A 20,270-nucleotide genomic window follows, 5' to 3' on the forward strand; every position below is an offset into this window, starting at 1 on the left:
GAGCAGCGATGGATGGCACATCTTGCCAACTTTAGATATACAGTGTCTTACCAAAGTGGCAAGTCCAATGGAAACTCCGATGCTTTGTCTCGCCTCCCAACCGCCGATGTCACAGAGGAGGAAAAGGATTGGTCTGAAGACATTGAGACCCCTGTGTTTAAGCCTCCAAAGCAAAGGAAACCAATAGTTACTTCTGACCCTTTTACCGCCACTGCAGATCTCACCTCTGAAAATGCTTCACCAAGTAGTCGTGGGCTCGACTGGCAACAAGTACAGGAAGCGACCTAAAGGACCTTATCCACAGCAAAATATTTTTGATTCCTTTGCAGAGCCTCTTCATGTGCTCCCAGCACAGCCACTTTTTCCATCAGTAGCTCCTCTTGGTCTGCCACTTCCAGAACTGGTGGCCTATTCAATGATGGGGAAGATGAGGAGGAGGACAACAATATGCCCCATGTGCCACCACCACAGCAACCACAACCACCACCACCCAGGCTACAGCCCATCATTCCCAATGTGGAGGAGAACTCCTTCTCCCTCAGCCATTTGCAGGAACACCACTGGGCATCTATGGAGCACCAGACCAGCCAGCTAGCAGATTAATCAAACTGTGGTTGTTGCACAGGGCACCCACACCTGTATGGCCTTGCAGTTCAATAATTGCCTGCAGGAATTGACCCAAGCCACACAGGAGCAGACAGAGGTGGCCTGGGATCAACTGCAGGCGACCCAGGAGTACACGCAGGCCATCTGGGAGCAAACCTAGATGTTTGCAACCCTGCAAGGGACCTGGCGGCTCAAAGAGCAGGCCATGAACGGCCAAGTACAACAACGGGAATTCCCTCTACACAGAGTGCCTCACCAGTTGCCCCCACAAGGCATAGTGCCTGCAACGGGGTGGGGCATCGAAGGGTCAAAGGGCTTCCTCCTCCCAATGATTTTTTCCCACATCTTTGTTTTCTTTCAGGCAACAATTTTCTGTTGATATTTGTGCCCATGTTTTTCAGATTAAGTAAAGTGTCCTTTCAAAAATGAGTTTGTGTTTATTTTAAATCAAAAGTTCATTCGATAATCAAATATTTATTTACCCCTAATGTGTTGTTATTGTATATTTAGGTAGATAGACTATTTAGGTGGTACAATAAGGGAATTGTGTTTTGTAGCACATGCGAAAACATGATTTAATGCATACATTTTACCTACTTGCTTAATATGATGTCCTTTTACACATATAAATGTGTCCTCTTACATTTCCCTGGAAAATGTGTATTAGATGAATATAAATGTACTGTAATACAGTACGTTGCACAAGCAGATCCTGCTGAATCCAATGATATGTGGCATACTTATATTCTGTGTATAATTTGTATAATTTTGACTGTTTTGTGTGCATATACACTTGCACTTATACACAAAATGTATTGTAAAGTGTTTATTTCGTGCAAATGTGCTTGAAAAGTGGACTTATAATTGATTTCAAACATTTTTATAACCAGTTCGGCCCAGAAAAAGCACCTTTAAATTCTTTGAGAGTTTTAGAGCTGTTTTGTGTCTGATTTGAAACATTGGACTCCATTACATTGGCCGAGTTGTATACTTAACATAGGCAAAAAACATCTGGATCCAACTTTTTTTTCAGTCACTCTACTGTACTTTAGAGCAGAAAGTGTCTGAAAAATCTGGTATTCGGACAATAATACAGTACATTAGCTGACTTTAAAAAATGGCCAAAGTTTGCAGCTATAGCCACAAAAATTGGACATTTCGCTGTTATCGACTCCCATAACATCCCTTCCTTATAGTGCTACAATAAGTGTTCTATTGTGATGCAGCCCAGACACAGCAATTCAGGGGATCACACACGCTAAAAAATCACCCCACAACTGACATATCATATATATTTTTAGGTATTACCTTCATTGTGCCTTATGTAATGTGCAGTCTTAAAATGCTAGGATCCGTCCCTAAAATCATCAGGAACAGGTGGGGAAGTGTGTTTCTTTAGGCTGAAGGCATCTCATACTTTCAAGTGTACATATAAATGTACAATATAACGTAGGATATATAGGGAGGGGCCCTACACTATAGACCCAAAGTAGTGAGAGATGATACCTTGCTAAAGCTAGGTACACACTATACAATTATTTGCCAGATAATCTGCCAGATCTAGCTGGATGGAATGAAAATCTGGTAATGGATGAAAGCAAATTACAATCAATCATTTGTTCCCAAACACTGAAAAATGAACAAAACCTGTTATTCATACAAATGTGTTAAACACAAATGTAACTGTTTTTGCCAGTTTTGCAGTGTTTGGGAACAAATGAGATTGTAATTTGCTCTCATTAATTACGAGATTTTCATTCCAACCATCTAGATCTGTCAGATTATCGGCCAGATAATTGTATAGTGTGTACCTAGCTTTAGGCTCATAGTGCCACACACCTAGAGAAAAAAAGATGCAGGTGTACTATTCACACATTACTAATTAAAAAGTTTAAAAAAATTTAAATAATTGATGCAATAAATATAGTCTTTTCGCATAATCTTGGCCAGGAATTTGGTTTACACACCATGTTCAGGTATCCTCATTGGATAAGTCCCTAATAATCTAAAGTTTCAAATCTAGGGTGTAGAACACCCCCCCAAAACAGCCCAGACAAACCAACCCAAGGCATCACACTAGTGAAGTGCTAGAGAGTGTTAGATAAGAGCAGCTGCTGAATGTGTTAGGAGTGATATAGAGGTGAAAGAAATTAGTGTGAAAAATTTTACATATATAAAAATAATTAGAGTTCTATACAGTGCTACAATAAGTATTGCATTGTGATGCCTCAATCATCCCAACCACACCAATTCATGGGACCACACTCCCCAAAACATCACCCCTCAACTGACATATTATATAAATATATAGGTTTTACCTTCATTGTGCTTTATTCAATGTGCAGTCTGAAATTGCTAGGATCCCTACTAATCATCAAGGAAAGGTGAGGAGGGGTGCTACTCTAGGCTGAAGGTGCCTCATGCCTTCAAGTGTACAAATAAATGCACAATATTGGATATCAAGGAAGGGACCCTACACTGCACACCTTATGTAATGAGAGGTTTTACCTTTACTGAGGCTTATAGTGACACACACAAAGAGAAAAAAAAGATGCAGGTGCTCTATCCAATCATTACTAATTAAAATGATAAAACATTTTGCAATACATTTTGCAATAAATAAAGTTTTTTGTATCATCTTGGCAAGGGTTCTGGTCTTACCCATCATGCCCATGTAACCTCATCAGGTAAGTCCCTAACATTCTAAGGTTTCAAGTCTAGGGTAAGACACACCCCAAAAAACAGCCCTGCCAAACCACCCCAAGGTAAAAGAAAGCTTTAAAAAAAAAAAGTGTTAATAGTTTATTTTTAGCAATTTACAAAATGCAAAGTGAATAACCAGAAGAGAGATCTAAATCAATCAATATTTGGTGTGACCACCCTTTGCCTTCAAAACAGCATCAATTCTTCTCCTGCACAAAGGTACACTTGCACATAGTTTTGGAAGCAGCACTGCAGGGAGGTTGTTCTAAACATCTTGGCAAACTAACCACAGATCTTCTGTGGATGTAGGCTTGCTCAAATCCTTCTGTCTCTTCATGTAATCCCAGATGCCTCCCTGATGGTATTGCATGATGGATAAGTACCTGCCTGTATTTCTCAGCATTAAAGCACAAAGAAAGGGGCAACATTGAGGACCATAGAATAACAATATCAGTTCTTTAAAGATTTCTCAAATGCACCCTATTTCTTCATGGTTTTTTATGGTTACAGCAGTTTATGCATATTTTTTAAAATGCCAAAGTTAAAAGTTAAAGAAATTCTGTTTGATTTAATCCTTCCTGCATCCTTAAATTATCTAAAAAAATACAAGTGTGCTCCTATCATACTTCTAATTCCATCTATAATTTATAGCTATAGCAATTCTAAATATAATTATAGTTATTTCCCATTGATATAATATATTTTCTGTAAACATGTTATATATTTCAGTATGTAACCCATTGCATGTTTTACGCACAGTTAACCTTCATTACATAAATTAGGTTATAAGTTCGTTTTAATATGTATATTCTATTTTTTAAAATATTTGTCAAACTCTAAGACAAACCATAAAAACCTACAGATGTGTCCACTTACATCTTTGCTTTTCTACAAATTTGGCACAACATGTAAAACACGGCTAAGCTGTTTTTCACGAGTAGCGAGTGGATGAATTTTTAAATTTTTGTTTGCCATAATAGAATATGTATAAAGTAACATATTAAAGAGGCAAATTCAGAAAAATCACAGGGCATAACTAAATCTCTGAGTCTATGGCATGCAAAACTGTGCCATACATGGCGGGATATAGCAAAGATGTATGTGTATGACCATGGGTTAAAAATGTGTGTGGGTGGGGTGGAACTGAGTTTCGGCACCTATAATGGTAGGTGGAATTAATTTTGCGTCCACAACAGATCTGCACAGTACAGTAATTCCAACAGAAAAGCTGACCCTTCAACCCACATCAATAGATGATGCGAGCAGTGCTAGTATCATTGATGAGCTGCAGCAGCCACCTCCCCCTTCCTCAGGTTCTGATGGCTCCATGGTCCTCCGCCTGTGGCCTGCCTGTCCTTGTACTCACACATGCTGTGTCTGTCAGATGGTGTTCATCCCCTCCTCAGGTCCCAGTGACTTCCTTTTCTGGCACAGCATATGTGATGCCATGCTGTCACAGCTACTAAAGTGTAGAAGAGCCATGAAGAGGAACAGGCTCTGTGCATGTTGAAGATTAGGTGAGAGGTGGCTGGAGGGATTGAGAGGTGGGGAAGCTGCTGGGGGGAAACATGGCATGTGGCTGCTGATGGAATTTGACCGGGAAGCTGCTGGAGTGACAGAGGCAGAGATGTGTATAAGGTGCACTGCTGTGGGCATTATACTGTATGTATAATGGTCACTACTACTGTGAGCATTATGTGTATAAGGGACACTACTGTGGGCATTATGTGTATAAGCAGCACTTCTGTTGGCATTGTGTATAAGCGGCACTACCGTGGTTATTATGTGTACGGGCACTACTTATGTGGGCATTATGTGAAAAGGTAACTACTACTGTGGGTATTGTGTATAAAGGACACTACTGAGTGATGTAATGTGAATAAGGGGCACTATTACTGTATGTGGTATCATTTGAATCAGAGGCACTATATGTTGTGTAATGTGAATAAGATTGTTCTACTGTGTGGTGTAATTTGAATTGGGAGTACTATTGTATTACTATGCCCCTTCTTGTGAGACAACACAATTTTTTTGCAATCTGGGGGGTGCTAAAACCGTAGCACTAACTCTGGCTCCACCTAATGGGAAATAGGGAGGGAGGGTAGGTGGTGGGGGAAATTAGTTCCACCACCTCCCCAGGGCCACTTTAAACCCTGTCTATGACTCTCCAGCTGTTGTGAAACTACATGTCACCAATAGCAATACCAAAACTGTGGCAGGGCATGCTGAAATTAGTATTTTCACTACAGCTGGATACCTTAAGGTTGGTCATGGCTGCTATAAGAGCTGCACTTTCACTACAACAATCCAGGTATTTAACCTCTGGCTATCTTTCTGTTATTAAAATTAAATTCCCTGCATGTTTTACTAGCGAATGGTTTTTATTGTTTGCTTTGACTTTTTTTTACCAGTTTCCTTTTGGCGCACAACACCCCTTGAACTACAGGGTGGGTATCCCATATCTAAAATGCGTGGGAACAGAAGTATTTTGGATATCGGATTATTTCATATTTTGGAATAAATGCATACCATAATGAGATATCATGGCGATGGAGCCCAAGTCTAAGCACAGAATGCATTTATGTTTCATATACACCATATACTCACAGCCTGAAGGTTATTTTAGCCAATATTTTTAATAACTTTGTGCATTAAACAAAGTTTGTATATATACACACAATTTATGTTTCAAATACACCTTCTATACACAGCCTTAAGGTCATTAAATACAATTTTTTTAATAACTTTGTGTATTAAACAAAGTTTGTGTACAATGAGCCTTCATAAAACAAAGGTTTCACTATCTCGGTCCTACTCAAAATAATCCGTATTTCGGAATATTCCGTATTTCAGAATATTTGGATATGGGATACTCAACCTGTATTATAAACTTTATTAAACCTGAAAACTTCTGACTAATGTTCACTTAAATAATTATTCTTACCTTGGCATATTTTTTATTTTGCATTACTCATAAATTCTTCAATATTATTTTAGTACAGTATTTATGCTCCAATTTTATATAACATTATATTTAATGCTAAATATCCTAACCATTTTTTTTATTATTTTTCATCTACTAGTTTAAGTGTATCATAAAATGTAAACTCCCAAAAAAATAAATAAAAGAATTTGTCTGGCATTTTGCATGGCATAGTTTCTTTAATTTATGGTAATTGTACATGTATTAATTTAAAAAAATAAATAAATAAATAAGTGTAGTCCTATCAGACTTCTAATTCCATATAAAAACCATAACTATAGCAACTAAAACAATAGTTATTTTAATTTCACATCATTATATATATATTGATGTATGGTGGTGTGTCCGGCACTCAAACCTGTGAAAGTGTAGTTGCTGCGGTGCCCTCCTCGTGGATTATGGTAGCTCCTCTGTACAGCATAAGAGGTTTTCAGGCGGCACTCAGCAGACTTGGGTCAGACAATTATGCAAAAGTCATTTTATTGACCATGGGCCGACATGTTTCGGAGACTGCTCTCCATCCTTAGGGCCAGACAAATGTGAGAGTAAAACAAACATACATATATACCACAAAATAACAGGTCCTAACAAGCCTAAACAATCTGGGAGACCTTGTTATGAAACTAGATGTTACTAAACTAACTAGAGAAAATGAGTCTCATTTCCTTAGAGCCAAACAGGGTTGTTTTAGATGTTTGGGGTGTGCGACCTGTAATACATTAATGACGGGTCCTACCTTCAATCATCCTCACACAGGACGTAAAATCAAAATTCGACACAGATTGACATGTACTACAACACATGTAGTATATCTCCTTACTTGTCCTTGTGGCCTTGCCTATATTGGCAAGACCATAAGACAATTTAGGGAGAGAATGGCCTTTCACCGTAGTGCCATTAAAAAGGCACAGGAGAAGGGCCATAGTGATCAACTGTTTGCGAGGCATTGTTTAGATGCCAAGCATGGAGTAGCCAGTATTAGGGCTATTCTTATCGACCATTTCCCCAAGTCATTGAGGGGTGGCGATAGGGACAGATTTCTTCTTCAAAAGGAGTCTAGGTGGATTTACACCCTGGGGACCATTATCCCTAAGGATCTAAATGAGAACCTAGGTCTCCAATGTTTTTTGTAATATCCTTGGTTGTCCTGTGGTATATCAATAGTTATAGTAGTTGATAAGATAATTAGGTGTATCTATCCAGTTTACCGCCTTTTGGTCATGCATTGGCATTGGTATTTACATTGTGAGTGATCTAAACAAGTAGTTTCTACACCGCAGGCTGTGCTTTTCGGGATCCGTTATGACATTCTCAGCATGTATGTACTCATAGCAGCACGTAAATTTTTTTAAATGTACTTTTAGGATATGGTGCAGGATATTTGTTCATGTATGTTTTGATAACTTATAGCACGTTTATTTCATTGTTGTTTTTCAGTATGTGATATCATCTGTTTACAGCTGGCACCAGGGACACAAGCATGGTGTACCCCGGTTGCCATGGTACTCCCCTACAACGCGGCGCACCATGACATCACTGCAGAGAGACGCGGAAGTGGATCAGGTCAGCGGGCGTGCGGGTGCGCCGTGGAGCAGGTGTGTACGATTAGGCTTGTTAGGACCTATTATTTTGTGGTATATATGTATGTTTGTTTTACTCTCACATTTGTCTGGCCTTGAGGACAGAGAGCAGTCTCCGAAACATGTCAGCCCATGGTCAATAACATGACTTTTGCATAATTGTCTGACCCAAGTCTGCTGAGTGCCGCCTGAAAACCTCTTATGCTATATATATATATATATATATATATATATATATACATTGCTCAAAAAAAAAAATAAGGGAACACTTAAACAATACATCCTAGATCTGAATGAATGAAATATTCTTATTAAATACTTTGTTCTTTACATAGTTGAAAGTGCTGACAACAAAATCACACAAAAATGATCAATGGAAATCAAATTTATTAACCCATGGAGGTCTGGATTTTGGAGTCACACTCAAAACTAAAGTGGAAAAACACACTACAGGCTGATCCAACTTTGATGTAATGTCCTTAAAACAAGTCAAAATGAGGCTCAGTAGTGTGTGTGGCCTCCACGTGCCTGTATAACCTCCCTACAATGCCTGGGAATGCTCCTGATGAGGTGGCGGATGGTCTCCTGAGGGATCTCCTCCCAGACCTGAACTAAAGCATCCACCAACTCCTGGACAGTCTGTGGTGCAATGTGGCATTGGTGGATGGAGTGAGACATGATGTCCCAGATGTGCTCAATTAAATTCAGGTCTGGGAAACGGGCGGGCCAGTCCATAGCATCATTGCCTTCGTCTTGCAGGAACTGCTGACACACTCCAGCCATATGAGGTCTAGCATTGTCTTGCATTAGGAGGAACCCAGGGCCAACCGCACCAGCGTATGGTCTCACAAGGGATCTGAGGATCTCATTTTGGTACCTAATGGCAGTCAGGCTACCTCTGGTGAGCACATGGAGGGCTGTGCGGCCCCCAAAGAAATGCCACCCCACACCATTACTGACCCACTGCCAAACCGGTCATGCTGGAGGATGTTGCAGGCAGCAGAACGTTCTCCTTGGCATCTCCAGACTCTGTCACGTCTGTCACATGTGCTCAGTGAGAACCTGCTTTCATCTGTGAAGAGCACAGGGCGCCAGTGGCGAATTTGCCAATCTTGGTGTACTCTGGCAAATGCCAAACGTCCTGTACGGTGTTGGGCTGTAAGCACAACCCCCACCTGTGGATGTCGGGCCCTCATGCCACCCTCTTGGAGTCTGTTTCTGATCATTTGAGTATACACATGCACATTTGTGGCTTGCTGGAGGTCTTTTTGCAGGGCTCTGGCAGTGCTCCTCCTGTTCCTCCTTGCACAAAGGCGGAGGTAGCGGTCCTGCTGCTGGGTTTTTGTCCTCCTACGGCCTCCTCCACGTCTCCTGATGTACTGGCCTGTCTTCTGGTAGCACCTCCATGCTCTGGACACTACGCTGACAGACACAGCAAACCTTCTTGCCACAGCTCGCATTGATGTGCCTTCCTGGATGAGCTGCACTACCTGAGCCACTTGTGTGGGTTGTAGACTCCGTCTCATGCTACCACTAGAGTGAAAAAAGTGACCAAAGCATCAGCCAGAAAGCATAGGAGCTGAGAAGTGGTCTGTGGTCACCACCTGCAGAAAAACTCCTTTATTGGGGGTGTCTTGCTAATTGCCTATAATTTCCACCTGTTGTCTATTCCATTGGCACAACAGCATGTGAAATTGATTGTCAATCAGTGTTGCTTCCTAAGTGGACAGTTTGATTTCACAGAAGTGTGATTGACTTGGAGTTACATTGTGTTGTTTAAGTGTTCCCTTTATTTTTTTGAGCAGTGTATATATATATATATATATATATGTGTGTGTACAGTATGTATATATGTACTGTGTATATATATATATATATATATATATATAAATATATATATATAAAACATCGTTAAGAATACTGCAGTATGTAACCCTATGTATGTTTTACTGCACTTACAGTTAACCTTCACACCATGTATCAATTATCAAGTTACTTGCATGTGTTTACACACTGCATTTCTAAAATGTCTAACATACTATTAGTCAGACCTGTCCAACCTGTGTTTCTCCAGATCTTGAGAAATATCCCTGCGTAAGAAGTACGAACGGACACCTGAAGGCAGTACTCACTGCTCTCACCTGTAGTGTTGCTTTGTAGTTCTTAACTCGGTGACGGAAGCAATATAGTTAGAGTGTAATGAATGCAGGAACTAAATGACAATGAACAAAGGATTACTATATGTTCTTACTTCATGTGGGAGAAAAGAAATGTCAAGGATGACTGGGATTTTCACTGGACTTAGTGAATAATCATCATTGGCAATGAGCTTCAGCAACCCAATTTTCACTAACAGTATATAGTACTTGTGCACTGAGGTGTTATATGGGCCTCATACTGCCATGTGAGGATCATCATGCCGACACTTATAAGGAGGACAGGCAAATACAGAGTTATACTCACACTGAGAATTCTTGTCACGTTGCTACAGTAGGATGATCTTGGCTCCTATAGAAGTGAACACAACAGCATACCTTCTCCATTGATCAGACTACAATAATCAGAGTGGGACTAACTAACTGAACTTTTTTTCCAATTTATAACACATTTTTTTTAAATTCTTCCAGGACCATCAAAGCAAAAGTTAAATTAATTATACAATCACAGTAGAACAAATATCAATAACAGTGAGAACATATACGGTATTTTGTCACTATCAATAGGAGATTTGCAATGACATCGGAGAATATACTGTGACTTATCAATACCCAGACCACTGCTACTAATGAGGTTCAAGCCTATGGGCCTGCTTAACTGTGGGTCAGATCAAAGTGACTAGGGCCTAGTGCCCAGTCATCTTATTCACCTCTTGGGCACTCTTTAATAGGGTTTAGTGCCCTCTAATTAGCTCATGACTTGCTCTAACAGATGCCATCTGCCGCTGCCAATTCTTCCATTGATGCCATCTTCTTTCTTGATTCCACTGGCTTCTGACCTCTTCTGTGGCCGCTGGATCTTTTCTCTTCTTCGGGAGGTCTTCTCCGCTCCCTCTCCTGCAACAAACTGAGCTATTCCACTGGGCAACATCTAATATAAGACAGCGGGAGTGTGCAGGGTTATGACGTGGGGAGCTCTGATTGGCTCATCGCAGCTGTCTCCAATTGACTTTTGAACCATGAACCATGATTGGCTCATGGGTGGTGCCAACTTCAAATGCCTGCCTCCACCACTTTTCACTGGCTGCAAGATTGCAGCAAGCGAATAGTGCCACTCAAGCACCGCTCCCTGCTGCCATGAGCCCAACACCAAGGACAGTGATTTTGGCACCGGGACCTTACTCTCTACCCCGGCACTGACCACTGTCCTGGAAGTGGGGCATATATCCACACGTGCATGCTCTGACATGGTTATCACAATCCTTAACAGCTTAACTCTATTTTACAGCATCTGGAAAGCCACAGGTTAGTCATGTCTGCTACAAAAACTGTCTTTCCACTAAAACAATTCCAATGCTTAGCCTCTTGCTACTAATCTGTTATAATACTTTTAATCCTGGTATGTTTTACTAGCTACTCTTTTGTAATGTGTGCTGTGTCTTTAATTTTTGCTACAGCTTTGTTTTGCCAGTTTTCCGATAGTATTCAACACCCACTGAACTAATGTAAAATAGGTATATAAAACTTGAGATCTTCATGATAATATTCAATTCCAAACTTATTATTATACAGGATATATTAGGAAGATGGGGCCTAGATTGCACACCCTAGCTACTTATAATGGTATGTGCTACCTAGCACAGACTGATCTGATGTTTTTGGCATAAAATTGGTCAATATTATGAGCCTGCCCACCAATCATCAAGATAACCTAATCAAGCAGGGTCCTAACATTATAGGGGTTCACCTTTGGGTGCCCCCAAAACCACCCCAGTGAAACCACCCTAGGGCACCACACGAATAAAAATGAGCAGTGAAAAATCAGAGTGTTATAGCTGCCAAGCGTTAGAAATAGGACAGCAGTGAGGTATCAGTGTTAAAAAAAGTGAAGGTACAGTAGCTAATCAGCCTTAGGAGCATTCAAAAGTTAAAAATGGATGTGCAAAAATGTTACATAAATAAAAAACAAATACAGAGTGATATAAGTGTTAAAAATAAATGTAATATGGTAATGCCCCAAAGCAGCCCAGCCAGGGTAATCCAAATGTTCTCTCCATAACTGACTTGCTATATAATTATAAAGATCTAACCTATGGCCCTAATGCTATCTTACATTGTTCACACTTCCCCCCAAAAAAGGGGAAAAAAGCAAAACATCAAACCTATTTACTTACCCACTGCTGCCTGCCTTACTGCTGTATTCCAACCTTTGTGTTTTCTTTCTTTATCTCTTCGCAGGCTGGACCCTTACATGCTTATGTGCTGCCCCATCTTCTCTCCTGACAACGTGTACCTTGACCTCCTGGAGGGTTTCCAGATGCACTGACAAAGAAGGACAAGAGGTACACCTTACTCAAAGTAAACTCCACAATTGTGCCAACCCCTTGGCCCTATATACTCCCTTTGCTGGCATGTTCCAGCTTCCAGCAACTATTCCTAATGATGTCTTACATTGTTCACACCCCAAAAAAAGAAAACCATTTGCCCTATTCACTTAACAGCTGCTGCACATCTTTACTGCTGTATGTCAGCCGCTGTGTTTTCTTTGTCTCTTTGCAGGCTGGACCATTGAATGCTTATGTGCAGCACCGTCTTCTCTCTTGACCTCTTGGATGTATCACCATTATAGCTCTATGCCAGCCTCAGATGGTAGATTTTGTCTAGACTCTTATTGGACACTGGTTGGGAATGTTGAAAGATACAGTACATGCCCTTAGTACTTGATGCCAGGATAGCCCCAGATGTTATTTTGTTGTTTTGAAGCAGGTTCGTGTCTTGGATTAACGTAACAATGCAGTGGGATTTGATCCACCTACAGTAATTAGTTAGATTGGATGATTACGTCAAGAGTAATGAATAAAAACTGCTATTTCTTACTTTATTGGGTAACCTGTTCTATATATTACACTTGACCGTTACGTTTGTGTATGTTCTATTGTATGCTGTGTGTTTTCTTTTTAATGACTCCTTATTTCCCCTCCTCCTCCCTCTCTTTCCCTTCTTTTGTTTCTGTACCCTTACCCTTTCCGTACACACGGAACAAAAAAAATAATAAAATTGATGGAAAAAGAGTAATGAATAAAAAAAAAATTCTGCAAATAAAAAAATTAAAACATTTATAATATTTGAAAGTTAAGTACCAAACATGTACATGTATCAAAATATACATTGTTGGATACATATTACTTTGATTTTTGCTTAAATGTGCTTTATGCCTTTAAAAATCAATTCTGTTGATTTTCTTCTGAATCCTTTTCAGCCAGTCTGTATAGTTGCACCTGATGATGATTCATGTTTTCATCATATCTAGACCTTGGGTGCTGGCGATGAAACAACAATCTTTTCTGAAGTTGTTGCAGTACAGATATGGATCTGGTTTAAGGTTCAAAGATTAACCCAGATGGTACTGGTTCAGTGCTGCATTCAGAAGGTCCATGTTTAAATGATAGATATTGATGGTTTGTTTAGCACTGCATTCTGATGGTGTAGATTCAGCACCAGATTCTGGTGGTCTGGGTTTAGCACTGGATCTTGATAGTCCATGTTCAGCACTGGATGGGGTTCTGCAGTGTACATTCTTTGTACTTGCTCTGTCAGCAGCTGCAGACACGTATTTATGAGGTGTGTGTTGTTTGTGGACTCCTACTACCAAACAGTAATCTGCTGTATACTCTGTTGAATAAATTGACATAGGAAGGACAAAACACCCTGAATTGAAGCAATTTGGTCATAGAAGTGTGCCAAAGTTATTGTTGCTTCCTTTTTTACCACAGAGTTGTGTTGATCCCCTCTAAGTTCTGCTGCAGCAGAACTGAGGGTTAAGTTAAAAGTCCCTAGCTTTATTGCAGGTAGATTTTACTTGGTCTCTTTTTTCCAGTTTAAAATATATTTTTTTAATGTCATATTTGGATTGCAAGATTACATTTTGGAGACAAAATTAAATTTCAGAAAGCCTCACCTGCCTATGGCAGTATGCTAGATTTTTTCTTTCAAGTGGCATCCTTCTTTGGCATGTCCTGCTTTTTTTGCATGTCTTGCTTCTTCAGCATGTTATGCTTCTTTGGCATGTCCTGCTTCTTTTGCATGTCCTGCTTCTTCAGCATGTTATGCTTCTTTGGCATGTCCTGCTTCTTTTGCGTGTCATGCTTCTTTGGAGTGTCATGCTTCTTTCATGCTTTTCTGTTTTGTTCCTAAAGAGTCAAATAAAAATTGCAAAAAATATGCTTTATAAAATAATATTTTATAAACTAAATGCTGCCAAGACCATTAACTGGAAAGGCTGGCTTTAATTATGGAAGGTTCTTGGTTGGTTTTGTTTTGGCCTACATTTCTATGCTTGATAAATTTATTGGATAAATCCCCAGCAGGCCTTTTTAATAATTATGCCTATATGTTTTAGGGATTTGCACAGGACACGGGTATATGGCAGGGCTATAATCTATCTCATGAGTTATATGTGTTTATAATCTTGTCACACACACCCTTCCTATTGATGGCTCATTTTACACTATTGTTCTATATGCATATGATATGATGTTGTTTTTGGAGTAATTGAGTGACTGAATTGCAAGTACCATATATAAATTTACCTTGGCCAATGGTGCCAGACATGTCTTCATCTTGGACCAGCTTAAAGTAATCCCTAAATGCCTTCTCCCAGTTCCTCTGTTGCTTCACTCCAGACTCTATTTTATTGTTTGTGAGCTTCCTGTAGTCACAAAGCTATTTCTTACAGCTTCCCACGCTGCATTCTGTATTCCCAGCTGAAGATACAGTCTTCATAATGTCTTCCCATGTGACCGTTTTAAAGGTGTTTTGTGGATACATTGGGGTGGTTGTAATTACGCCAGAGTTCGGTGGCCATACGGGATGCCAGCAAACTCGGACATTTTTTTCAAGGGGCAATCACTTACAAGGCATGATTTTTCCTTGCACGTGTTTGCCCCTTTAAAAACCGACCAAATTCGCCAGAATCCCACACAGCCACCGAACTCGAGTGTCATTCTGCAGAAAGGGGCAATCACTTACAAGGCATTAGTCTGGTATAAAAATTAAATGTAATACAATACCTGCAAACAATATTTAAATGTGGCCAATCAATAAATATGTTATTGAACATTTAATACATTGGTTTAATACACTGGTCTGTTTGGTAGAAATAAAAAAGAAAATAACTGTCTCATCAAGAGTCTGCCGTGAAAGTTATGGCAAGGAACAGGCCAAGAGAATCATCATGGTAAATGCTTTCACACAGACTGCAACATGACATGACCTAAACAAGTTATCAAGTTCCCTCTGGTCAAGCAGGGGTATCCATAAAAGCGGGAGAGCTTGGTTACCAAGTGTTCAACTCAGGGGCACCAACAGCTTTTCTGGTTCCCAGTAATGAGAATGGGTGGGGCAAAAGAGGAGAGGCATGGTCAGATAGCTCCATTGAAAATAGTAAAAAACATACGGTACGTGTGGCTGCATGCCACACAGGGGGCGGTGCCGATATCAGAACTGGTGGACAACAGCGGGAGGGAGGACACGATCGCCCACCTTCCTTTCATAATGGGAGACAGGACTGGCCACTGCTGCCTCTCTCCCAGCATGTGATGGGCTGGGAGAGAGGTTGCTGCAAAGAAAAGAGTACCTGCTCCCCACCCCTCTCATCACCACTCGTTCCACTAATTCAAGGAAAGCTATGAATCCTAAAGATTGAAAAGGTACTGTACATGAAAATTCACCAAAAAAGCATCACAAGTTGAAACATTTCATATTATTTGCAAGCATGACTGTTTTTAAACTGCACAGCAGACACCTGCTTTTGAACAGAACACTGTCCTGTACTCTTATTTTTTTTTTTAAGGAATAAAGGATCCAAGACCAACATTAGAAGCCAAGCTTTATGCAAACACACACAAAATTAAACATTACATCATTTGAAAAACAACACTATTTATACACTGCAGAACCAACACCCAATTTTGTAACCCACTACATGGAAAAAAAAAAAAAAAACATTTGCGTAATTAAATAAAAAAATTCAAATATAATGCCTGCACTTTATTCAGAACAACCAGCAAAGCCATTCAAAAATGATCACAATAGAAAAATATGCTGTCCAAAATAATGAAAAAAGAGCACATTTCACAAATCAAATCTATACAGCAAAAATAAAAATGAAATTAACAATAAATATTACATGTTAACTTCTACAAGAAAAAAAATAACAGTTTCTGAAAATAACATTAATACATATTTTTAAATGGTGGTTTGGGATACATTGTGTACTATATAGAAAGAAGTAAGTATTACAGGACTCACTTATACCTATATGTGTAAATGTACAGTATATAGAGAAGTTATAAAACATACACAATTACAGAAGTAAAGAACGAGTTTAGTAGATTAAGGAAGACAGACAATAGGACAGTGAGTTCAGCAGTTACCTTAACAGCCATATATATCACTTGATATCCAAAATGGATGGGTATCCTCCTCGCCTGAGGAACAGAAGTTGTCCCAACAATTAGCTGCTAATCTTAAGGCCTTATTCAGACCCGATTGCTGGTACAACAGTGATCGCAGCCTGAAGCACTTTCTGGAGTGCGCACACGCAGCGGCCGCACTGTGCGTGCACAACCAGTAAGACCCAGTGAGATGCAAAAGCATCTAACTGATGCGATTGCCTCTGCCTAATTTATAGGGGCGGGAGAGGGTGTGCCAATGGCATTAGAACGCGTTGGTGGGGCGCGTTCCGGACAACGCAGGCATGCTGTCACACGCAACCGTTGTGACCCACAACGCGGTGGGTAGCCGCCTGTCAGCACAGCTAGGCTGCACAGGTAGGGAGCTACTTGGCGGGTGCAAAAGCATTGCTGCCGTGTGAAGCTTTTGCACTTGTGCGCGGGGGGTGGGGTAGGGCCTGACATGCGGGGTGGACTAGCCCTGTGCTGGGTGTCCCCCTGGCATGTCAGAGAAACTGATCATAGATATGCTATGATCAGGTCTGAATCACCCCCTTAGTTAGTAGTCACCAGGTGCCAATTCCAGTTTGCTTATACAGCGTATTAGTGGGGGTAGCAGTCATAGGAAAATGGCACCAATGCTAGGATGGGTCTGAACTTTTATAGGGGTCTGTTCATGAGCAGTGAAAACAGTGGAGAAGTGAGCCAGTGGAGAAGTTGCCCATGGCAACCAATCAGTGCAGAGGTTACATTTATAAAGAGAATTCTATAAAATTATACGTAGCAGCTGAATGGTTGCCATGGGCAACTTGTCTACTTGCTCACTTCTCCACACTTTTCACTGCTTCATGAATAGACTCTATAATCTCTTTAAAAGCATGAAAAAATAGCTCCTCCTTCAGCATGGGATTTATATTGTGTAATTGGTTGGCTTAGTGGCACCACTAAACTTAATATCATACTGTGCAGCTGATAAATCTCAGGAGGGGTACTGTAGGTGGACTCACATTTCATTGGTTGGATGCTTGCTGCTCTTGAATTTGTGTGGTTTAATTTGTTGTCTCAGTGGCACAACAACATATCAGATAATGCTGCTCAGCTAATACATTTCACAGGGTGAAAGCGGACATTTTATTGTTTCGATAATGTCTGCAAGATGCATTTTGGTTAGTTGCTTATTCTCTCCATGGCACAACTAAATGTAATTGCATACAGAACAATGTATTGCACATATGGGGTAATTCAGAGTTGATTGCAGCAGAAAATTTGTTAGAAGTTGGGCAAAACCATGGGGGTCATTCCGAGTTGATCGCTCGCTAGCAGTTTTTAGCAGCCGTGCAAACGCATAGTCGCCGCCCGACGGGGGAGTGTATTTTCGCTTTGCAGGAGTGCGAACACCTCTGCAGCAGAGCACCTGCAAACACATTTTGTGCAAAACAAGACCAGCCCTTTAGTTACTTATCCTGTGCGATGATTGCTGCGACGAGTGACACGGTAATGACGTCAGATACCCGCTCAGCAAACGCCCAGCCACGCCTGCGTTTTTCCAAACACTCCCAGAAAATGGTCAGTTGACACCCATAAACGCCCTCTTTCTGTCAATCTCCTTGCGATCGGCTGTGCAATTCGAATTGTCGCTAGAACCAGTGCAAAACCACAATGGACTTCGTTCCTGTACGATGCGTGTGCGCATTGCGGTGCATACGCATGTGCAGATTACCCATTTTTTTCACTGATCGCTACACAGCGAACAACGGCAGCTAGCGAACAACTCGGAATGACCCCCTATGTGCACTGCAGGTGTGGCAGATATAACATTTGCAGAGAGAGTTAGATTTGGGTGGGTTATTTTGTTTCTGTGCAGGGTAAATACTGCCTGCTTTATTTTTACACTGCAATTTAGATTTCCATTAGAACACACCCCACCCAAATCTAACTCTCTCTGCACATGTTATATCTGCCCCCTCTGCAGTGCACATGGGGGGTCATTCCAACCTGAACGCACACTGCTGTTTTTCGCAGCGCAGCGATCAGGTCACTACTGCGCATGCGTATGCACCGCAATGCGCAGGCGCGTCGTACGGGTACAAAGCGGATTGTTGCTGGGCGATGGATTTAATGAAGAATCCATTCGCACAGCCGATTGCAAGAAGATTGACAGGAAGAAGGCGTTTATGGGTGTCAACTGACCGTTTTCATGGAGTGGTTGGAAAAATGCAGGTGTGTCCAAGCTTTTGCAGGGCAGGTGTCTGACGTCAATTCTGGGACTGGAAAGGCTGAAGTGATCGTAGCGGCTGAGTACGTGCTAGTGGTGTGTTACCCCCACAGTGTTCATCCCCAGAGTGTAAGTCATATATGTAGCAAGTTTGTTGTAAATTGCTCCAGGCATTCCAGAATTATGCTGTCTGCTGAAAAACTCTGTGCTGCTGCCTCACCCCTAGGGGTGCTAGGGGTGTCTTACCCCCACAGTGTTTGTTACCAGCTTGTAAGTCAGATGTGTACCAAGTTTGGAGTAAATTGCTCCAGACCTTTCACAGTTTTGCTGTCTGTTGACATACTCTCTGCTGCTGTCCCACCCCGAGGGGTGCTAGGGGTGTCTGACCCCCACAGTATTTGTTCCGAGATTGTAAGGCATATGTGTACCAATTTTTGAGTACATTGCTCCAGCAATTATGCAGTTATGCTGTCTCCTGATATACTCTGTGCTGCTGTTTCTCCTCTAGGGCTGCTAGGCATTTCAAATTGCTTTAATTGCCTCCGCCGTGTTTTAATATGCTCGTATGTAAAATTTCACGATCTTCACTTGTAAACTGTGGATTTCTATAGAAAGACAGAAGGACAAATTTTCGCTTTTATATAGTAGATTAAAGCTTATTTTTGTAATGCTTCATATTTGAGCACAATAATAATATTAAGTTTAACATGTCTGCACCATATACCATTCACTACTCATGACTTCACAGCAGCTGGTTATTGTAGTACTGCAAGCACATGCAGACCTGTAAGGGGAGTGAGGAAATTAAAAATAGAGAGGGGCAGGGAGGTATTTCTGTGGTTAGGTGTGCCCAGTCTCTATTTAGACAGCTAGGAATAGTAAGGTGTATAGGGGGTGATAGATAGCAGTTAGTAGATTTACACAGGGAGGAATAGCAGGGTGTATAGGGGGATCAGGGGCGGAACTACTGGCAGTGCAGCCAGTGCATTGCACTGGGGCCCCGCCGCACTCAAGGGGCCCACAGCCGCCGGCATTACAATGAGTCACAATGACTCATTGTATCATGCCGCGGCCGCCGCACACCAGGCACCAGCAACACTCCCATCAGGTCTGCGTCCCGCCGCCTGTGTCACGAATAGATCAGGGCAGCACCAGACACGCTGCAGCGGCTGCCCCCCGCCGCCTGTGTAACACACTCAGAGCCTGCGGCAGCTCGGCTAAAGGGGAAGGAGGGGTCCCGGCCGAAGAGGGAGGAGGGTATGTCCCTCCCTCATACAAACTGGTCGGTCAGGTCTCACTGGCTGCTGCTGCTGTAAGGAGGGAACGCTCTCTCCAGTGCCTCTTCCTCCACACGTCCTCCTATAATAAAATGCTGCTGCAAGATGTCAATCAGGAAAGCGAGGAGGGGCAGCTTCCTCTATCTCTCTCTCTCTGTGTGTTTGGGCTCCGGGGATCTGACAAGCACCACGCCAAGATCTCGTGGCCGTCCCCGGCGCCCACTGTCATAATGGGAGGGAGGGAGAGAGAGGAGCTGGAGCTGCTGGTCATTCCCTATGTGCAGCAACAGCCCCTGGT

Source organism: Pseudophryne corroboree, chromosome 10 (genome assembly GCF_028390025.1).
Source record: "Pseudophryne corroboree isolate aPseCor3 chromosome 10, aPseCor3.hap2, whole genome shotgun sequence".
NCBI classification, from domain to species: domain Eukaryota; kingdom Metazoa; phylum Chordata; class Amphibia; order Anura; family Myobatrachidae; genus Pseudophryne; species Pseudophryne corroboree.